At 47.4% G+C, this 19,160-nt stretch overlaps 1 protein-coding gene across 1 annotated transcript in view; it reads right to left on the reverse strand.

Moving 5' to 3' along the window:
- LOC138819024 (SH2 domain-containing adapter protein B-like) overlaps positions 1-19,160 on the reverse strand; it is a 136,904-nt gene that overhangs the window by 65,193 nt on the left and 52,551 nt on the right.

A 19,160-nucleotide genomic window follows, 5' to 3' on the forward strand; every position in this document is an offset into this window, starting at 1 on the left:
CCCAAAGGGAGCTGGCCAGATGCCCCATCATTCCTACCTACTCCACAGAGGAGGCCCCAGCCGGTGGTACCCGCAAGTGCGCTCCCTAACATCTTCTAGAAGGAATGGCTTGAAATCAATTACTGTGAGACCCAAATCATCATCTTGGGCAGATGTCTTTCAACATCCAATTGGCTCACATCCAACAATTCTGTACAACAGGTCAAATCATTCCGCTTCCTGGGGGTTTAATTTGCAACTAATTCCTCTTACAGACTCACCAGAAAGGTTCCTGCTGTTTAAAATAGAATGTACTAGGGTTCTTTATGGAGATTTTTCTAAGTGGAGGACAACCTATAATGGCTGTTTTGAAAAGTGTCCAAGCTGAAATGACTGCCATTCTGTGCGTCCACAGTCAGCCTGGGTCAGCAGATGGGAGTGAGGCCAGGCGGCTTCCTGAAGAAGCTGCAGGGCACCTAACCTCAGGATTGAGTGTTTCAACCTCCAAAGGCGTTAAACCTAGCACCTTCCCTCACATCCAAGTACAGTTTACTAGGTTCTCACCTGGGACATAATTCAGCTGGTGCTCAGACCACAGTCTGCTCAAAACGAAGAATCATCACCTGGGAGACTGGTCTTACAGCCTACTTAGATTTCAAAGGGCTTCAAAAGCAGATCCCTGGACTATGTGCGCATACACACCCAGACTACATGAGCTGAGTACATCATTTTGAGGGCAGGTCTTAAATCAGGGAACACTTACTAGGGCAAGAATCTACAATGCTTATCTCTAGGAACTGGCTGGCTTTCCAGTCCCTGACAAACCTCAGGGCATCTATACAGTACATGCTCTAGAATGAGGTCAGCGTCTGTGCTTGCTTACCAACAATCACTTTCCCTTTTAGCTCCTCTTTTCAACACTCAAAGGCCTTCCAGGCCAGGTTGAGTTCTCATCTCCCTACAGTACTCTCCCTAACCATATCGAGGAGGAATTCTTTCCTTTTAATGCCCTGGGTTATCTGTCCCATTCTTGTGTCAATTAATTACCCAAGGCTTAAGACATTTCCAGTGCTGGCTAAAAAAAATATCTTGTAGACAAATGGTGCATGTTTTCTCTCATATATGGAAGCTAGATCTAAAATACAACTGGAAATGTAACTTATACAGGACTCTAGACATTTACACACTGTCAGGCTAAAAAAAAAAGGATATTCTTAGGGGAAGAACCCAAGGCCTAACTCTTCTGAACATTTAAAATACTATTTATCAACATGAATTCCAGAAAATGGAAACATGAGGGTTTTGTTTTTGCCTTTTTTGGGGGGAGGTCTTTTTAGGGGATGTATAGGGGGAATACAGAAATGGAGGAAGGGTGAATAAGTGCAGGCATGGTATTCAGTATACACTATGTGGAAAGTAAACTATGAAACTTGTGGCCAGGGACAGGAGAGGGAAACTGAGAAAAAGTAAAGGAAGAAAGAAGAAATGTATTTATTATCTGACTTATGAAATGGTAACCCCTCTGTACAATACCTTAATAATAAAATTATAAATAACACAATTATATTTTTAAAAATTGCCTTGTGACTCAGTATATGTAGCTTCTTATTCTAGACTAGTTTTCCAACTTGATCTTGGTTTTTGAATACAGAGGCTCTATGTGATGAATTTGCCACTGACCCAGTGCCTACCTACCAACTACAGGAACTCAATGTACTCAATAATTTGAACCAGAGTAAAGGTAAACTGATAGATGAGGTAGGTAAGGGGACAAGTTAACAGTAACATTAAGCAATCCTCAGGATGCAGCCCACTGAACGGGAGGAGTTGGAAAGCCCCAGTCACTGGACAGCCATAAGTCCTTATGGGTCCTCTAAAGCCTGTGAAACTACAGGCATACTTGCCATGGGCTTTGTTCTCTTCACCTTCGAACATGGCACCTGCCAAGCAATCTTGTTTTCCCCATATGGTATCCACCTCTGTGGGATCCTCAGAATCCAGCTCAGTTGTTAGCTCTTGACCTAAGAAGCCAATGGTAGATCCTGGGGACTACCATGTTGACCCTTTCTCCTTGATACCCACCTTAAAATAAGAGGTTCAACTAATGGATGCATTTGTCCCCCCCCCCCCCGACCCCTTTCCTGGGAACTCAATGACTGAAATACCCTTGTTGTAGTCTCTATCCATGAAACCCAATTTGGGGTCACGTCTACCTCCCATTGCTGCCTGGGTCTTATTTATGCTATTCTCCTGGGTGCCCAGTAGGAAACTGGCATGGAGAATGGAAAATGACCACTGAAGGGACAGAATGCTCTTGAAGTGCTTCCTACCACACCCCAAACTCATCTCTCACCTCAGTGGCTGACCAACTGCCTGGCTCTGTCCTCCACAGGCCATTTCAAAGTCTGCTGTCCCTTGGCCCACTGTAGTGATGAGCCTTTCCCAGCATGAAGGGAGACAGAGGCTGGGCCAGCCTGTTCCTCATGCTGAGGTCAGGATGCCAGTCTAAGTGTGAAAAAAGACAAAGAGCTTTGGGATCTGCAGTCTCTACAGATGAACAGAGTTAGTATCCTCCTGGCTCATGCACCACCAACCAGGGACAACTGAGCATGCAGAGGCCTGTAACATGGACACTTGGCACTCTGCTGTGACAGAGCTGGCTTTCCCTTGTAAAGTGCTGCTCACCTGCCATGTCATAAAGGGGAGCACAGTGGAGCTTTATAGCATCTCTGTTGCCCTGAGCTTTCAGAATTATGATTCCAAGGCATCAGTGACAAGCCATGGGCACTTCAAGGGAGGAAGGAAAGAACACTAGGACCCTAACACAACCCTAAGTCACACCTTATACTGCTGGCCTGGACTTCTGGCCACAAATGGTTCCATAAGCCATAAAGTGCTCAGAACAGCAGATACCCCAAAGACTCATGTTATAACCCCCTCACCCACGCGAGTCAGATAAGGTATCTCAGAAACTCATTTTCAAATCCAGAAGAGCATGTTTTCTGTTAGCCCCTAAAATCTATTTTGGTATACTCATTTTTCAGGCACAAACAGATCATGCGGTTCAACTAGTTATTACATTTATAGCCATTAAAGCAACTTCAAAAGGTAAAGGCTCAGACAAGAGCAGAGGAAAGGACCACTTACATCCTATTTCAACAAGTGCCAGGCCTTGCCAGCACTGCTGGAGAAACTCAGAGAAGGGCAAATCAAGTACAGTATCCTGGCAAGAGAGAGCCGAGATACTGCTTGGAGCCTAGAGAAGTATGGCTGGAGGAGAGAAAGTATGCAAAGTCTTTGAATTCTGGGAGCAGGAAAGTAATAGTATCCACAGATTGGGCCAGGCCTGGAAATCTCATTGGGAGACAGTGACAAGTAGAACCTGGGAAGGGCTGAGACCTGCAGGGGAGCCTTGGCTCTCACTCCCTTCTTCATGAAGGGCTCTCCCTGGAGAGGTGGGAGACAGTGTTTGGCCATGGGTGCCAGAGCTGAAATGGCTGCTTCTCTTTACTCTGACACTGCATGTGCAAGATGACAGACTTTAAAATGCAGTTAAAACTTTTAAATCAGGCATAGTTAAATAAATTCCCTTTGGAAGCAGGCTGGTGTGGAAAGGCATTCCCAAGGGAGGCCTGTGAAACTTCCGCTCACAAACAAGGTTCTTGGGTGCTAAGTGGAAGCGGCTGATGACACCAAATGTCACATGCCACAGGCCATCTAGAGGGCTGATGGCTGCTGAGGAAAAATGAATAAGCACATCAGAGATGCCGCCAAACCAACAGCCAGAACAGGGAAGCTTCATGAGTTTTGGAGCACAAGTGCCTGAGACTTCCAGAAGCAGTGTTGTCCAGTGTCTTACCACCCCTTCTACCATCACCATCTCTGAAGTTGGCTAATGCTAGTACTACTACCTTTAGGTCAAGTTAGAGCTTTCTTTGGCTTGAGACGTGGGGAACAAGAGACCACAGGAGGGGCAATGTCCTGTTCAAATCAAACCAGGAATCAGAGAAAGTGAGGCTCTCAAGTCTCTGCTCCCAATTTCTTCCCAGAACCACAGCCTCAGTCTGCAAACTACTCTGTTCTCACATTTACAAGGTCTTTGCCATCAGAGGCAAAGCCCTGGGAAGGTTACAAGGTTGCCACACCACAGTCAGTGGTGTGGCTTCTACAGTAGAAGCCACTGTCGCCAGCCTCAGGGCTTGCATGGCAATGGCAAAGAGACAAGAGAACAGGCATACATCCCATCATGGGTAGGGATACAGAAGAGAGGGAGAGAGGAAGTTAGGGAGAACAAATCTGCTGACAGGCCAGATTAGAGCCTGAGGAATTTCAGGAGGCCCAGGACCCTTTACTGCAGATGGAGATCTCTAACCACAAGACCCCTACCCCTTGAGCCATGTGCTATAATCTCTCAGTGGCCCTTGTTGGAGAGATTATAGCACATGGGGCCCCAGACTGCATTCTCAACTCCAACATACCTTGTTCCAACTTCCTAAACAGGAAGGGCCTGCACTGTGGACCTTCAGGGCAGCCTGCCCTTCGCTGTGACCTAGTCTGGTGGGCTGAGAACCTGGGTGGCTTCTATGGAACTTGTGCATCCTCTGCATTGTATGTGGATTCACTTGGTGGGTCTATTTCTAGGCCTACAAAGTCTGTGGAGACTGTCTTTCAGAAGGCTTGGGACCAAGGGGGTTTACCTGTGACACAAAACCTTGGAGTACATAGGAGAGTGAAAGGACTCACAAAACAACAAAACATACCACAAAAATTGCCCTCAAGGGCAGAAACCTTGTTCATAGGATGGGCTAGGCTCCAGTCCTTTTCTAGTCTGATTTTTCTATAAAGGGGACAATACCACATGCCCTGCCTTTTCCCTCAAGTGTTGTGAAAAATCAAAGAAGCAGGAATGTGCTCTGCACCAGCACAGGGTTTGGCTTTTGCTCTGCCCGCCCCCTCCATCCCGCGCACCCCAACCCTCCGTGGCCTCCCCTCCCATGCCACCCTCCTTTCCAGCATCAGGAAAAGGTTCATTCTTTTCTCTCAGCTTCTTAAATTGAATCAGCTCAGAGGTGTGTGACATTCTTCAGCAGCAGGCAAGAAGGCACTTGCCCCTCTCTCCTAGAAAAGCAGGCAGGAGCCTGGGGAGGCAACTCTGAATGGTCCGTTCATAACTGTGAGCTCGAGTGTGTATTATATTAGTACTTACACAGGGATGGAGCCATCCTGTCAGGAAAGGAGTTGATCACCAAGCCTGTCTCCCAGGCAAGGCACTGTCGTGTAATTAAAGACAATAATTATAGTTCCGTATCTAGTGTCAAAGCCAAGGCTCTTTCCAGACAGGACTCTGCCTTTCCTTGCCTCGAGTACACAAACACATAGGCTCTTTGTGGCTGCCAAGAACCTGGCAACTCATCATTTCACTAAGAGTGGCTACTTTGGGCCAAGCCCTTTGGACATTTTCACCTGGTAGTTTCACCCAGGTGGACTGGGCTGAACAATTCTGGGCTGGGTCTATTGCAAGGTGAGTAGGGATGCTGGGCCCAAAGAATAGGCAGGAGGCTGTGGATCCACAGGATCCCAGTTAGGTTCCTTGGAGGCCATGTGCTGGTAACCAGCATACAAGGCCTCTTCCTCTAGCTCACCAATAGCTCAGCACATGGACTCCAGAACTAAGTTCACACACACTTAACTGCTGAGACCTTACAGATAAAGAGGGCAGAGGCTCTGAAGCCAGATGATCCCTGCCTCCCTTCCTTTAGTCTGTAAGTTCTGTAGGTCGGGAGTCCCTTGCCTGTGAGACCTGCCTGGGCACAGGTTCTTCTCAATGGAAGAAAGGGGGAGGGGACAGGAACTGACTTGGTAACAGCAGAAGGAGACCAAATTTAAGCCTGTTCTCAGGAATCCTGGCAGGTAGCCTAGATCCTCTGGTTTTTCATTTCTCTGTCTTAAAAATGAGAGGAGTAAAGGCTGCCTTCAGGGTAGTTCTGAGGACAAAATGAGATAATGTCTAAGAAAATATAGAGTGTAAAAGAAGTGGGTATACATGGTGATGGCAGTAACCCCACAACCACTGGGCCCCAAGATTCTAGAAGGAAAAAAAAAGAGAAAGACCAAGTCATCTGATAATATTAATGAGGAATTTCCACAAATCCACAGATTTTCTGGGGAAAAAAGGGGGTGGTCATTTTCCTTGTAGACCATTAACTCTGTGAGGTAAAGCCATCGTTCCTGCAATGGGTAACCCTAGTAGGACTCCGTCAGGAAAAGATGGGGAAGGGTCATTCCTATCTATACCATGGAGAGAGGTTACCTGTGGTTGAAAGGTATCACAGAGACACCAGCTGTAGGAGCTATCCAAATGCATAAGGAAGCATGGTGAAGCCTGGGCTGAAACTGTACCTCAGCCACCATTCATTCAGTGGTAGCTCCCACCAACTCCTGGCCTTTAAAAGTTATTCACCTTTTTAAAAAAAAAAAAAAAAATCAGTTGTGGGGCTTGAACTCTGGGCCTGGTGCTGTCCCTGAACTCTTCAGCTCAAGGAAAGCACTCTACCTCTTGAACCACAATGTCACTTCTGGTTTTCTGATGGATAACTGGAGATTAGAGTCTCACAGACTTTCCTGCCTGGGCTGGCTTTGAACCATGATCCTCAGATCTCAGCTTCCTGAGTAGCTAGGATTACAGGTGTGAGCCACCAGCACCCAGCTAGTTGTTTACCTTTAAAATAAGGGGGTGACTAGTCTCCTAGTCTAGTATTCTAAAGTTTCACTCCATGAAAGATAACTTCTAGCGAGGGGAAGATGGGTTTAGGTTTTTTTCAGCAGTAGCACAGACAGCTTAAAGTCAGCTAAAAATGGATCACAGATTTTAGCTGCAGCTCTAATTCCTTGTGACTCAGAACAGTGTAGTATGTCCCCAGCAGTGGAGATAAGGGTCTTAGGGTTGAAGGTGATTAAATCCCAGCCTCACCACTAGAGATCACAATCCAGAGCCAAGCCTAGGGCATGAGTGGGGGCTCACAAAGCAATCAGGAGCTTCCCATTAGCACTGGAAGGCTTCGAACACATCTTGATCTAGGATGAAAATCAGTTTCAAAGTTTAGTGGGTAAACAGGCCGAGGGTAGTAATAACAAGCAAACTTTTTCTTCTTCTAACTTCTGAGTGTAAATTATGAAAGTAACAAAAACATCTGGGAATGACCTAAGTGGTTTCTCAGAGTGAGAAACTGTACAGACTGTACAAATCCAAGGCCCTGGGCTTAGGTTCTAGGCCAGATCTTCCAGTAATCTTTTCAACTCTACCCTCAAAGCCCAGGGATATGTCAATATCACATTTTTTCTGACCCCAACACCTTTCCCACCTGCCCCCAAATGGTCTGTTGCAGGTGACCAGCACCTACCCTCAACCAAGCAGAATATACCATGTAATGTTCTGCAGGCCCCATTTAAAGGAGATGTCTAAATCCATACTTGACACATCTTCATGCCACAGTCACCCCCAGTGGAATGGCCCTTCAGAGGGTTCTATGCTTCAGTGAATGTTCCACAATACCTCAGCTTCTCCATAGAAACTCTAGATGCACTGCTCTTCACCATCTTACTTGGTGATACCATCCCACTCACCTCCTACCTGCCCTGCCCTCAGCTACAGCTCTGGGTTCAGATTTTCTGCCAAGCCTGTGGTGGTCCAGCATGAGCTCTTTGCTGAGCAGAGACATCCAGGAGAAGCCAGCTCCACACAGGGGAATGGGAACTAGCTTGGAACTAACTGGGAGAGAAACCCTGGGGAGGTGGGGGGGATGGGAAGCCCAGCTTGCTTATCAGATTAGCAGGTGCTAAAACTGTTACTTCCAGCTCTGAGCCTCAGTTTTTTGTCACTGGGAAGGGCAAGAGCTGGCCCTGAGGATCTGCCTAGTCTAACTTCACAGTTGACTGCCACCTCCAGAATCGTCAGGCCCATGGGTTTCCCTCGGCCCAGGACACAGCTCTTGCTCACTACCCTTGGTCAGGGACCCCAAGCAGTCACTCCAGCCTCTGTTTCTGGTCACACTGGTAAAATGGAAGCAACCCATGTACTGCCTGCCACCTTAGCTTTAGGGTGGTGAGGTGGGATTCTATGACTGGCTCTCAATAAACACACACCTGAGCAGAGATGGAAATGAATGACCCACACAGAAGCAAAGGGGCCTGAAAGGGTCAGGCAGACTCAGATACAGTTCTTTTCTAATTTGGCAGCAAGCTGCTAGAGCTGAAGAAAGGCATGTTGAAGGCCATCAGTGTGAGGAAGATGAGGGCTCAGGCACCTAGTCAGGGGCAGCAAGGAAGGCATACAGGGATGTAAGTCAGTTGTAACATGGAGGGAAACATGAGGAAAATTGGTGGGAGCCCCTAGAGCCACAGACTAGCAAGTGTGAGGCCAGAATCAGGGGATGGGATACCTGGACACATTGGACAGCAAGGAGGGATAATCAAGATCTACTTTCAGGCCTTGAGAGGGCCTTTTCCCTTAGGAGTCCACTCATTGCTCTCATGACATTCTACTCAAACCAGCAGGCTCTGACCTAGAGGTCACTACAAAGTCCCACTGACACCTCAAGCCCTGGTGCCAGTGGTTTGAGGATGAAAGTTCTGAAGTTTGCCACTCTGTGATCCTGCTCTCCAGGGGCTTCCAAGCCAGCAGATAAGAAATGAAGAGATCCGTTAAGTACCACATTGGCATGAATGGTATGAAGAGGCACTGGCAGTGAGAACAGAAGACAGCAGGGAACCTGGCCCCTAGGGAGGATCTTTCTCAGCACTGCCTTTATTAGGTGTCCAGTCTGATCACAGGCTGTATGCTAGGGAACAAAGGGGAAAAGGGGGCATTCTGTGTATTGTTGCTCACACTGCTTGTTTCTGTTTCAAAAACTGACCAGAAGTAGAGTGACATACAGACACATAAGGGCTGTACCAGTTTCAAGAACTGATCAGACACTCAGGAAGAAGGGGATGAGTTCAATCCTGAGGTACCTGCTATGTTACTGCACCCCCCCAAAAAAAAACAAAAACAAAAACAAAAACAAAAACAGAGATGCTGCTGCCAGGCGTCCTTCCTTGCACCACCAGACCTGAACACCATACAGATAACCCTCTGGGAGAAAAAGAGTCTAGCAGGGGGCAGAGTTCTTCATCAGCCACCACAACTTGGTTCTCTCATCTGTAAAATCTGCTTCCTCCCAGAGCCTCGGGAGGCACCTCTTCTAATATATAAAAGACACCTTTTAAATACAGACCTCCATCAAACTCTGTAAGCTTCCATAAAGCCAGTCTGAGTCCCACACTAAGAAGATACCAATTAATTAGTCAAATAATAGGAAACCTTTTCAGATTTCAGAGGACTGGGAGCTTCAGGAAGCAGTCTCTTTGGTCAGCCCTAGAGATCACTTTCTCTTCCATAATCAGGTGCTCAGTCCTCTGGGGAGGGGGCCTTTAGCTCACTGGTGCATTCTGGGGCCCTCCCTCAATACTTCAACCAATGTATTCTAATTTATTTAGCCCCAAAGGCACTCACACCTGAATTGTCTGATTCTTCCGACAATCTTTCTTCCCATTCTCAGATAGGGCAGTCCCCAACAGGTAAGCAACATTCCTCCCACTTGCTGAGGACCCCACCAGTCACCTGAACTTCTCTTCCTTACAATGATCCTCTAATGGGTGGTGAGCTCTCTCACTCCACCTATCCCCATCTCATGGGCAGCACCCACATACACACTGCCCGGCCCCCGATTCAACTGACCTAGATGACAGACACAGCTAGAGAACCACAGAACCTGTCTTCCAGGCTCTGCTCCTCACTGTTCTAATCTTCTCACACACCCAGGAGGACATATTGTCCCAAACAACTTCCCAACTGTGTCATACCCCTCTCCAGTGGGTGTTTCCCACTGCCTCACACTGCCAACAACAGCTGCTGGGCAGATGGAAGGCAGCAAGCCCTTAGCTGGGGTAAACTTGAGCCCCCAAATCTGTATGGGGACAGTTATTTTCGTAGTTTCTTGAAGAATCATCAGATCTTTTGCCATCATCTCTGGGATTCTAAAAGGCAAGATTGGGCAGGGGTGGGGAGAGAAACCTTTCCATTCCACATTCCCCTCCTGGATAGAATGCCAACGCTCTCACAGCTGTGGAAAGAGGGGCCGGGGATGCATTCCAAGTGCTTGGCAGGGTTCCAGTCAGCACCCTGGGCCTCATATCTGTGATGCTGGGTGCAGGGAACACAGGGACAATCCATGAGCCCCTGGGGTTGTGATCTGCCATGAAGTCAAGAGTGGAACACAATTGCCAGCCTCTAGGCCAAAGGCAGTTCTCATCCTCAGAAGACAGCACAGACTTTTTTTTTTGGGGGGGGGTGTCAGTCATGGGGCTTGAACTCTGGACCTGGGTGCTGTCCCTGAGTTCTTCAGCTCAAGGCAAGTGCTCCACCACTGAGCCACAGCACCACTTCCAATTTTCTGGAGGTTAATTAGAGATAAGAGTCTCACGGAATTTCCTGCCCAGGCTGGCTTTGAACTGTGATCCTCAGATCTCAGCCTCTTGAGTAGCTAGGATTACAGGTGTAAGCCATTGGCACCTGGCTACCATCCTACTTCTGAAAGTGGCCATGCCCTGGGCCAAGTCTCTTGTTGATCATAAGGAAGCCTTTGACCTCCAGGGTCTGCAAAATGAGTTGGTGGGAATAACAGTCAGATCCTGCACTGACTGTAAGCTCCTTTAGAAGAGGGGTTTTGTCCTCTGCTCATGTCTAGTGAACAGAACAGGGCTGGTGCATAGCAAGTGCTCACAAATAATCATCTGCTGAAGGAGAACATCATACTTTTCCCCTCAGTAAGGCCCTAAGACTTCAGCAAGTGGGCTTTTACCAAATGGGAAGAGTTGTTCACTGGGAGCTTTCTTTTGTTTCTCTTTTGTTCATTCATTCCCCATCCAGGCTTGCATTCCAGCGCTCAATCATTCCTCAAACCAGTGAGTCAAACCTATTGAGTCCAGAGGAGAACTGAAGATAAGTGACCAGCCTCTTCCTTCCAAGAGCTCTCAGCCCAGGGAAGAAGAGGCAACATCTTGCACACAGTCCACGGCCAGCTGCAGAGACAGCTTCTGTCCACCTGCCACCTAGAGGCCACAACCAACAACCTCCTTACCACCTTTCCACTTAACAAGTGCCCAAACTCATATTCTTTAGACATTGCACTCTTCAGAGGAGGAAAGGAGGTCTCTTGGGTCCAGAGGGAGACTGTACTCTATAGACTAGACCTGGATGTCTGGAGTGATTAATGTGCTCATTAATATTCAACTACTGTTTACAGAGCATCTATTTTGTGCCAGGCACTGCTTTAGCTACTGAGGCTCTAGGAAACAACAAAATGGACAGCTCAGCCCTTGTGACACCTGCACCTTGGGTGTGGGACAGCTGGTAGCTCATGCCTGTAATCCTACCTATTCAGAAGGCTGAGATCTGAGGATTGTGGTTTGAAGCCAGCCTGGCCAGAAAAGTCCATGAGACTCTTATTTCCAATTAACCACCCAAAAGTTGGAAAGGGAACTGTGGCTGAAGTGGTAGAGAGTTAGTCTTGAGCAAAAAAAGTTCAGGGACAGCACCTAGGCCCTAAGTTCAAGCCTTAGGACTAGTGTACATGCATGCCCGCGCGCACATGCGCCTGCACACACACACACACACACACACACACACACACACACACACACACACACACACACACACACACACACACACACACGAAATAAATTTTTGTAAAATATGAGGTAATCCCAATAGCAGCAACTGATAAGCCAGATGTGGTGGCCACAGGCCTGTTAATCCCAGCATTCAAAAGGCAGAGACAGAAGGATTGCAAGTTAAAGATTGGCCTGAGCTACCAGGTGAGACCTTTATTTCAAAACAAACAAAAAAATCTAAGTGTTAAGGAACAAGAGCAAGACCAAACAGTGAAAGGGTTGAGTGAAAATATAAAGATAAGCAGCTTCAATCAAATGCCACCCTCTCCGCGCAGCCTACCCCTTCTCTGGAGACCTAAGACAAGACCAATCCTTTCTCCAGTGTCATTCATTCCTCTTGGCTCATTTATACTAGAGTCAATCATGTGCTTGACCAGACTTTTCAACCTCCCCCATGGGAGGGCACCTAGGAAGCAAGGGACTTTCATCAGCCCCCAACCAATGTGTTACCAGTGACTACCTGCTATCCTCAGCCAGTCCTAGTCTTTTTTTTTTTTTTTTTTTGACAGGTCTCCCTATATAGTCCAGGCTGACCTCAAATTTGCAATCCCTCATAATCCTCCTGCCTCCCTACAGCTGAGATTATAGGTATGCCCTACCATATCTAGCCCTATTCTTACTTTGTTGAATCTTTCCTGAAAATCCAGATGTACTCATTGTCAAGGGTTCCAAGGGAGAGGAGAAAGTAGAAGAAGAGCCCCTGGAGTGCCCTTCTCCATGGAACCCAGCTTCCTAATCTTTTCAGTCTGCTTTGCTAGGCAGGTAAGCACCATTGGGCTGGGCGTGTGAGCTCCACTGTTTCTCAAGAACAGGAAAGTCATGAGGTGACTAATGCAAAATCTATTTATACTTGATTATCTCCTTCCTGTCCAGTGGGTAAATCATTCTGGTAAATGATAGACTAGTCAGGGAACTCTGCACCATCCACAACCAAGCCTTCTGCCTGCCAGGCAGGGGGAGGTAAGGACAGGTTTCAAAACATTTCAAAACAAGGCCCCAGCACCCTAGGTTAGAAGTTAGGAGATCTTCTCTGCCCTGCTCTGTTCTGTTCTCTTCAGCTTCCTAACAGGTAACTGGCAGGTACTTCTCCCTGGGCCTCAAGGAGTAAGATGATATTGGGCTGAGAACTTTGCTCTTTAAGGAGAGTTCCATCAGTGAGGAGAACAGTGACTACCATGAGAACTGAAGCCTGAGGCCACTTGGGAGAGCGGGGAAGAGGAAGAGCACAGGGGAGGCAGAGAGTGAGAGGTAGCAGGGACAGAGATTCTGAGAAGACTCAGGGACACAACTCGGGGGGATGGGGGGGGAGGTGCAGCCCAGGTGCAGAGGAGAGGTTAAGTTCATGGGAGCAGAGTCCAGGGCACTGCAGAGCTGGGCAGAGAGGGTCAGAACTGCACACTGGAAGGCCCTGGGTTCTACAGCTCTTAGACCAGCATCTAGGAATGAGAAGACAGAACAGCAAACAAAATGGAAATCTCAGGAATGCCAGATACAGCTTTTCCACTACCCAGTCACGGCTCTTCTCTGAGAGGCATTCAGTGGTGTTCAAAAGTCTAGTCCTAGATAATAGGAGCCCAAGGCAGGCCCTCCAGAGCATGCATTCAGATAGTGCTCACCTTTCCTGAGAGCAGAGGGCAATGTACTCACCACTGGAAGGGAGGAAAGTGCCAGGACTGTCAGAGGCTGTGCTGACTGGGGCAGGTGGAGAAGCCCAATGTGATCACAGGTAACCTGAGGGTGTATAAAGTTGCCTAAAGCCATCAACTCTTTGGATCCTCATGACACCCAATGAAGAAAAGGCAGAATGTAGCTTTACAGATGAGGGACTGAAGCCCAAAGAAGTGCAGTAATCTTCCCAGGGTCACACAGCAAGCCAGCAGCAGAGCCAAGGCCACCTTCTCTGCCTGTCCTCTGCAACAGAGGTCATGCATGACTATAACACATAACACAGAGGACCATTTTATTCAGTGCTGTCACTAAAAGAGGCCATCCCAGAGGGTAAGAAGACACAAGGGGACAGCCGATGGGCTTTATGAAGTTGAACAGTGCTAGAAACACCTCAAGTTACAATGGGCAGAAGTGAGGAGTAAGCTGGGCACCAGTGGCTCATTCCTGTAATATTAGCTACTCAGGAGGCTGAGATCTAAGGATTGTGGTTGAAAGCCAGTCCAGGAAGGAACATTCCTGAGACTCTTATCTCCAATTTATCACCAAAAAACTGGAAGTGGTGTTGTGGCTCAAGTGGTAGAGCACTCACCTTGAGCTGAAGACCTTAGGGACAGTGCCTAGGCCAAGAGGTCACAACTGACCCCCCCAAAAAAAAAGGAAGGAAGAGGAGGAGGAGGAGAAGGAAGAGAAGGAGGAGGAGGAGGAGGAGGAGGAGGAGGAGGAGGAGGAGGAGGAGGAGGAGGAGGAGGAAGAGGAGGAGGAGGAGGAGGAAGAAGAAGAGGAGGAGGAGGAAGAGGAGGAGGAGGAGGAGGAGGAGGAGGAGGAGGGAAGCGTAGCCAAGGAAGGCATCCATGCCAGGGAAACAGACCTCTGCAAAATGACTTTTTCTTAATTCTCTCTTACTATACTATAAAGTTGGTTTAATAATAGAAGCATACCAAAGACTTTTTAATGTGCAATTGCTTATGTAAAATGATCTGAAAATGCGTTCAATTAATGCTGAAGTGAGTCATCTTGTGAGATGACACCTTGAACACTTTATAAAAGGCACAAAGGGTTAGTCAGTCAGTCCTACCTAAGCAGGGGTCCTTAGCGCTATAAACCTCTCAGTGAATTCCTCAGACCCTCTGGGAATGGCTATATGAGGACTAAGTGCACTAAGGGGTCCCAAGGGCCTCCTGCTCCAGCACCATGATGCTTTAGTTGCCAGTGGCTGGGCAGAGAACCCTGTAGAGAGTGACTGGCCAGAGAATTCAACAGCACAGAATAGCACATGAAGGAGCAAGCAGGACAAAGCTCTCAGGCTAACATGCAAAGCTGATATTCCCTGTGGACTCACATTGGCAACGTGTGCCCTATTTTTCAGGAATGATACTAAGTGATCCACACAGGTCAGATGAATGTGTAGTACCCTCTACTCCATCAGAGGTTTCCAGCTGCTGGAGATGCAGAGCCTGTGACTGAGACCTGAGGAAAGGGGAAACTATGTTGTGAAGCAACCTGACCACTGGCCCAACAAGAAGCCTGGCCTGGGGACACCAAATATTTAAACACAAGGACAGGACGGAAATCCAGAAAGGTTCTGGTTCTTTCTTATATGAGGAAACTGAAGGCCAGATGGGGCATGGGAGAGACCAAGACTATAATCTGAGAGATGGGCCAAGGATAATAAGAGGAAAGACTGAATGAATGAACAATTGGGATGAACCAGCCTGGTATTAAGGAATGATGTCCCCAGCCTTACCTAGATCCAAGGATGGGGTCCTTTAATGCTCCCTGCCTGGGGCTGTCATGGGTGAAAGGCAGATCAGTGAATTGGCGTCTCAGACCTCACAGGCTGCTTAAGCCACCACCCATCTGAAATGTTAACGTCCTTTTTTGTCCAAAGCTGGCAGTCTCGCATCTGCTTGGATCTCTCTGGGGATGGGTAGTTCATCGCTTCATAAGACAGCTTTACTTTAATCAGTGGATTTAAAACATTTCAAAAATGTTACTCATTTTAAAGCCTCAGTTTCCTTATCCACAGAAAGGAAAGCTTGGAGGGTGTGTGTGTAATTATCTTTCCATAGCACTATCTTTTCATAGCCCTGTAGAGTTTAAGAGGCACTTTCAGAGATGCTGTGGGGGAGAGAGAATGAGGTGTAAGAGGCTGGTGGGCATTTGGGCTGAGGATCGTGAAGACCTAGGCATCAACTCTGGAGTGACGATGTGATTCCTATAGGTAACAAGTGGTAGCTGTAGAGGGGAACAGCTGAGGCAGATGGGGGCAGGGGGAGCAAAAGCCCTGGGTGAGCATGCACACTTTTCCTTGGCTCCATTTGGATGCTCATTTATCTCTTCATAAAGATTTCCACCACTGCTGCCCTGGGCCCTGAGATACTGAGGACTGTTAAACCCCATCAGTTAAGCACAGTCCAAGTCAGCAGTGCTTGGAATCTAAACAGTAACAATGCACCAGGGCTAGACAGGCCCTAGAGAGAAAATGCTGTATGGCTCAAACACAAAGTCTACTCCACAATTAACTAGCTGAATTGTCTTGAGCTAGCTGCTTAACCTCCCTGCTCTTCGGTTTCTCCATAGGTAAAGTGGGGTCCCTACACCTGAAAGGGTGCAGGATCCAATGAGAACTCCCCAATGGCTGGAAACAAGTCTTAGGAATTTGACAGCTGCTTTCATAGTCATCTCTACTATCTATCATCACTGAGCTGGTCATTCACATGCAGCCAGTTTGCAGCCCAAAGCAATCAGTATACATGTCCACTTTAGGAGACACATGGGATCATTCAGGAGACACATGGCTACCTCTAGATCTGCTTGACTCCAGCCTGGGCTTCTACTGCATAGGGCAGCCATCCAGGCAGAGAGACACACAGAGGATACTTCCCTGGCACTAAGAATTACACACATGCAGACATAAACCCCAGCATCAGCTCCAACAAAGATTACCCTGAAAACTTAACTGTCTCTAATGCCACCCCTGCTCTTCTATAATCCCTTCAGGACAAGCCATGTCCCCTCCTGGTGTGCTGATGATCCTGGCTGGTATCTATCACATCAATCACTTCAGTGATGGTACACCCAAAGAATCAAGTCCCAGGGAGCTGTGGTAAGATCACTATCCTTGAACTTTTAGTGCTCAAGGCTAGTGCTCAAGATAAAGCTCCACTTCTGGCTTTGTGGTGGTTAACTGGATAAGAGTCTCTAGGGTTTGTCTGCCTAGGGTGGTTCAGAATCAGATCTCAGACTCCTAAGTAGGATTATAAGTCCCAGCCACGGGCGCCTGGCTCACCATCCTTCTTAAATACAAATGTATGAACAAATTGTGGGGTATTCTCTGGAAAGAATGCAGGAGGTCCAGCAGACTCCTGGATAGAGCCAAATACCACTAGATCTGTCCCCATTAAAAAGGCCAGCCCTCAAGATGCTTCTTGCTTGGGGGGGGGGGGGCGGGGGGGGGTGGAAATGGGGGGGAGATGGGAAGGGTTGGGAAGGGGAAACAAAGGAGGAGGCAACAATGCTTGATAAGAAATGTACTTATTACTAGCCCATGTAATTGTAACCCCTCTGTATGGTATTTTCACAATAATAATAATAATAAAAGATGCTTCTACCCTGCTATGTAGCCACTGCATTGTGAGGACCACTGACAGGAGCAGCAGGAATCTATTCCAGAGAAAACAGGCAGGGGCAAATTCTGTACAAATACCAGGTTCTCACCACTCCCTGAGACCCCTGGTGACAGATAACCAGAAAATGGCCCACAGAATAGCTCCTGTTCTGCCCTCAGGCTAGCCCCATGTGTACCAGTAAGACAGGGAAGGGGCTTATCCTGTTCACATGGCCTATAAACCCAGGCCTGTCATTTCCCCGTCTGTGAGATACCCTAACACCCAATACAAATACTCTTTCCTTTAGGGCCTCACTGGGCACTTTGGAGCCAACCCACTGTGCCTTCTGGTGCAAGTCTCTCCGTTGGATGACAGTTTCTCCATCTGTAAAATGAGACTGTTAGGCCTGACGGACCTCCTTGCTACCCTGATGTTATAAATGCTTGGGGCATCCTAAAGTCACTCTTGTACTCAGTAGCCCTTTAAGACCTGCTAAATGCAGCCCAGCCACGCTGGGGGAAGTCTAGGGCTACAGGAACTAAAGCAGCCCCACATATCCATTGGAGTTGGTGGGCACTTGGGATCCCAACAAGGCCTGGGCATATATCTGTGGTGAAGGCTCCCCCAAGTCACTGGAGGAGAGCTGTCCTTTTTAGAGCCCTGGCTCCAAGTATCCTCTTAATTCTTGCCTCTAGCTGCTCTCTAGGACTACTTACCAGAGGAGTGGAGGAGAGTGTGCATGATGAGTGGCCTGGCAGAGGTCTTGGCTTGCCCTGTGCAAAGAAGCCAAGTGTTCTAGAGGCCACATAACCACTTTCTGTGAACAGGAGTTCCATGAGGCAGAGCTGGATCCTTTAGCAATTGTGGTCTCTGAAGCCCTAGAAGCTGGGCATGGGTCCAACACATAAGTGCTCACTAAATGCCATTCCTTGCCCTCCCTTCTACTTCAAGAGGAATCAAGGGTGGGGTGTGGTAGTGCATACCTGTAATCCCAGTTCCTGTAGGCCAGAGGCAGGATTAACTGTTAAAGAGTTTAAGGCCAGCCTGCATAGCAAGACTTAAGTCTTTTTAAAAAGAAAAAAGCTGGGATGGCTGAAATAGTAGAGCACTTGCTTACCAAGTATGAAGCTCTGGGTTCAAGTCCCAATACCAAACAAAAAAAGAGGAATCAAGGGAAAGTGCTCAAAGATGCTATTTACCAGTCATGTGTTCTGGGCCCTATATGACTGTTTTGACAAGAAAGAGCTACTAGGGCAAAGTCTCCATGTTTCTTATAAAGCTGTCATGAAGACCAGGTTTTTATTCTGTCACCAGCTAGAAGATAAGAATTCCTAGGTACATGGCCAGAGATAATTTTGTTCCTACCAATTCACCAGGTCTTGAACCATTGCTTCCTCTTTGGTCTTGGCTGCTAGAAAAAGTAAAGTTTTATATCCCAAATGCTGTATATTTCAGTATAAATATTTTGATGGACTATCCCCCCATTTCTATAAAAATGTTTTGTTTTTCTATCATCGGTTAACTATACATGACATCCGTATACCTGGTGCCGTCAGTCTACTCCTGGTATATGTGAAACATAATCCAGTAAACTGTTGGGAAAATTCAATACAAATGTGATATTCAACCAGCACTTTGAAGGTGGCTCAGTGGTAGAGTGCTTACCTCAACCACACCACCACTTGAAAGCACCATCTTCCTCCGTGGCCAGCTCCAGCTCCTTCTCTGCATCCTCACGAAGTTTTGGGTCTAGTTGAGTACTAGATTTAAAAATGTGGTTTCCCCCAAACAAACAACATTGACTGCTCAAGGCAGAAAAGTGGAGCTTAGTGGGAGGTCTTTGGGTCACAAGGACACCTCGTGAATGGATTAATGTCATTTCCTGGGAGTGGGAGAGTACTTGCTCTGTGGGACTTCATTAGTTACAGGAGAGTTGGTGTTTACAAAGCAAGCACCAACCCCCTCATGTTTTGTTTCTCTCGAACGAAAAGTCTTCCATTCTTAAAATAGTCTGCCATTCTTTTTTTTTTTTTTCCTCCTCTGTTAAAGATGCAGCCTGAAGACATGGCCAGATGTAGCTATCCTAGTTCGGAATACCCCCACCTCTGGCACTGCTAATTTTTCTTTATATATTAT

The sequence above is a fragment of the Dipodomys merriami genome, unplaced genomic scaffold (assembly GCF_024711535.1).
Source record: "Dipodomys merriami isolate MVZ:Mamm:240054 unplaced genomic scaffold, mDipMer1.0.p SCAF_11, whole genome shotgun sequence".
Taxonomy (NCBI): Eukaryota; Metazoa; Chordata; class Mammalia; order Rodentia; family Heteromyidae; genus Dipodomys; species Dipodomys merriami.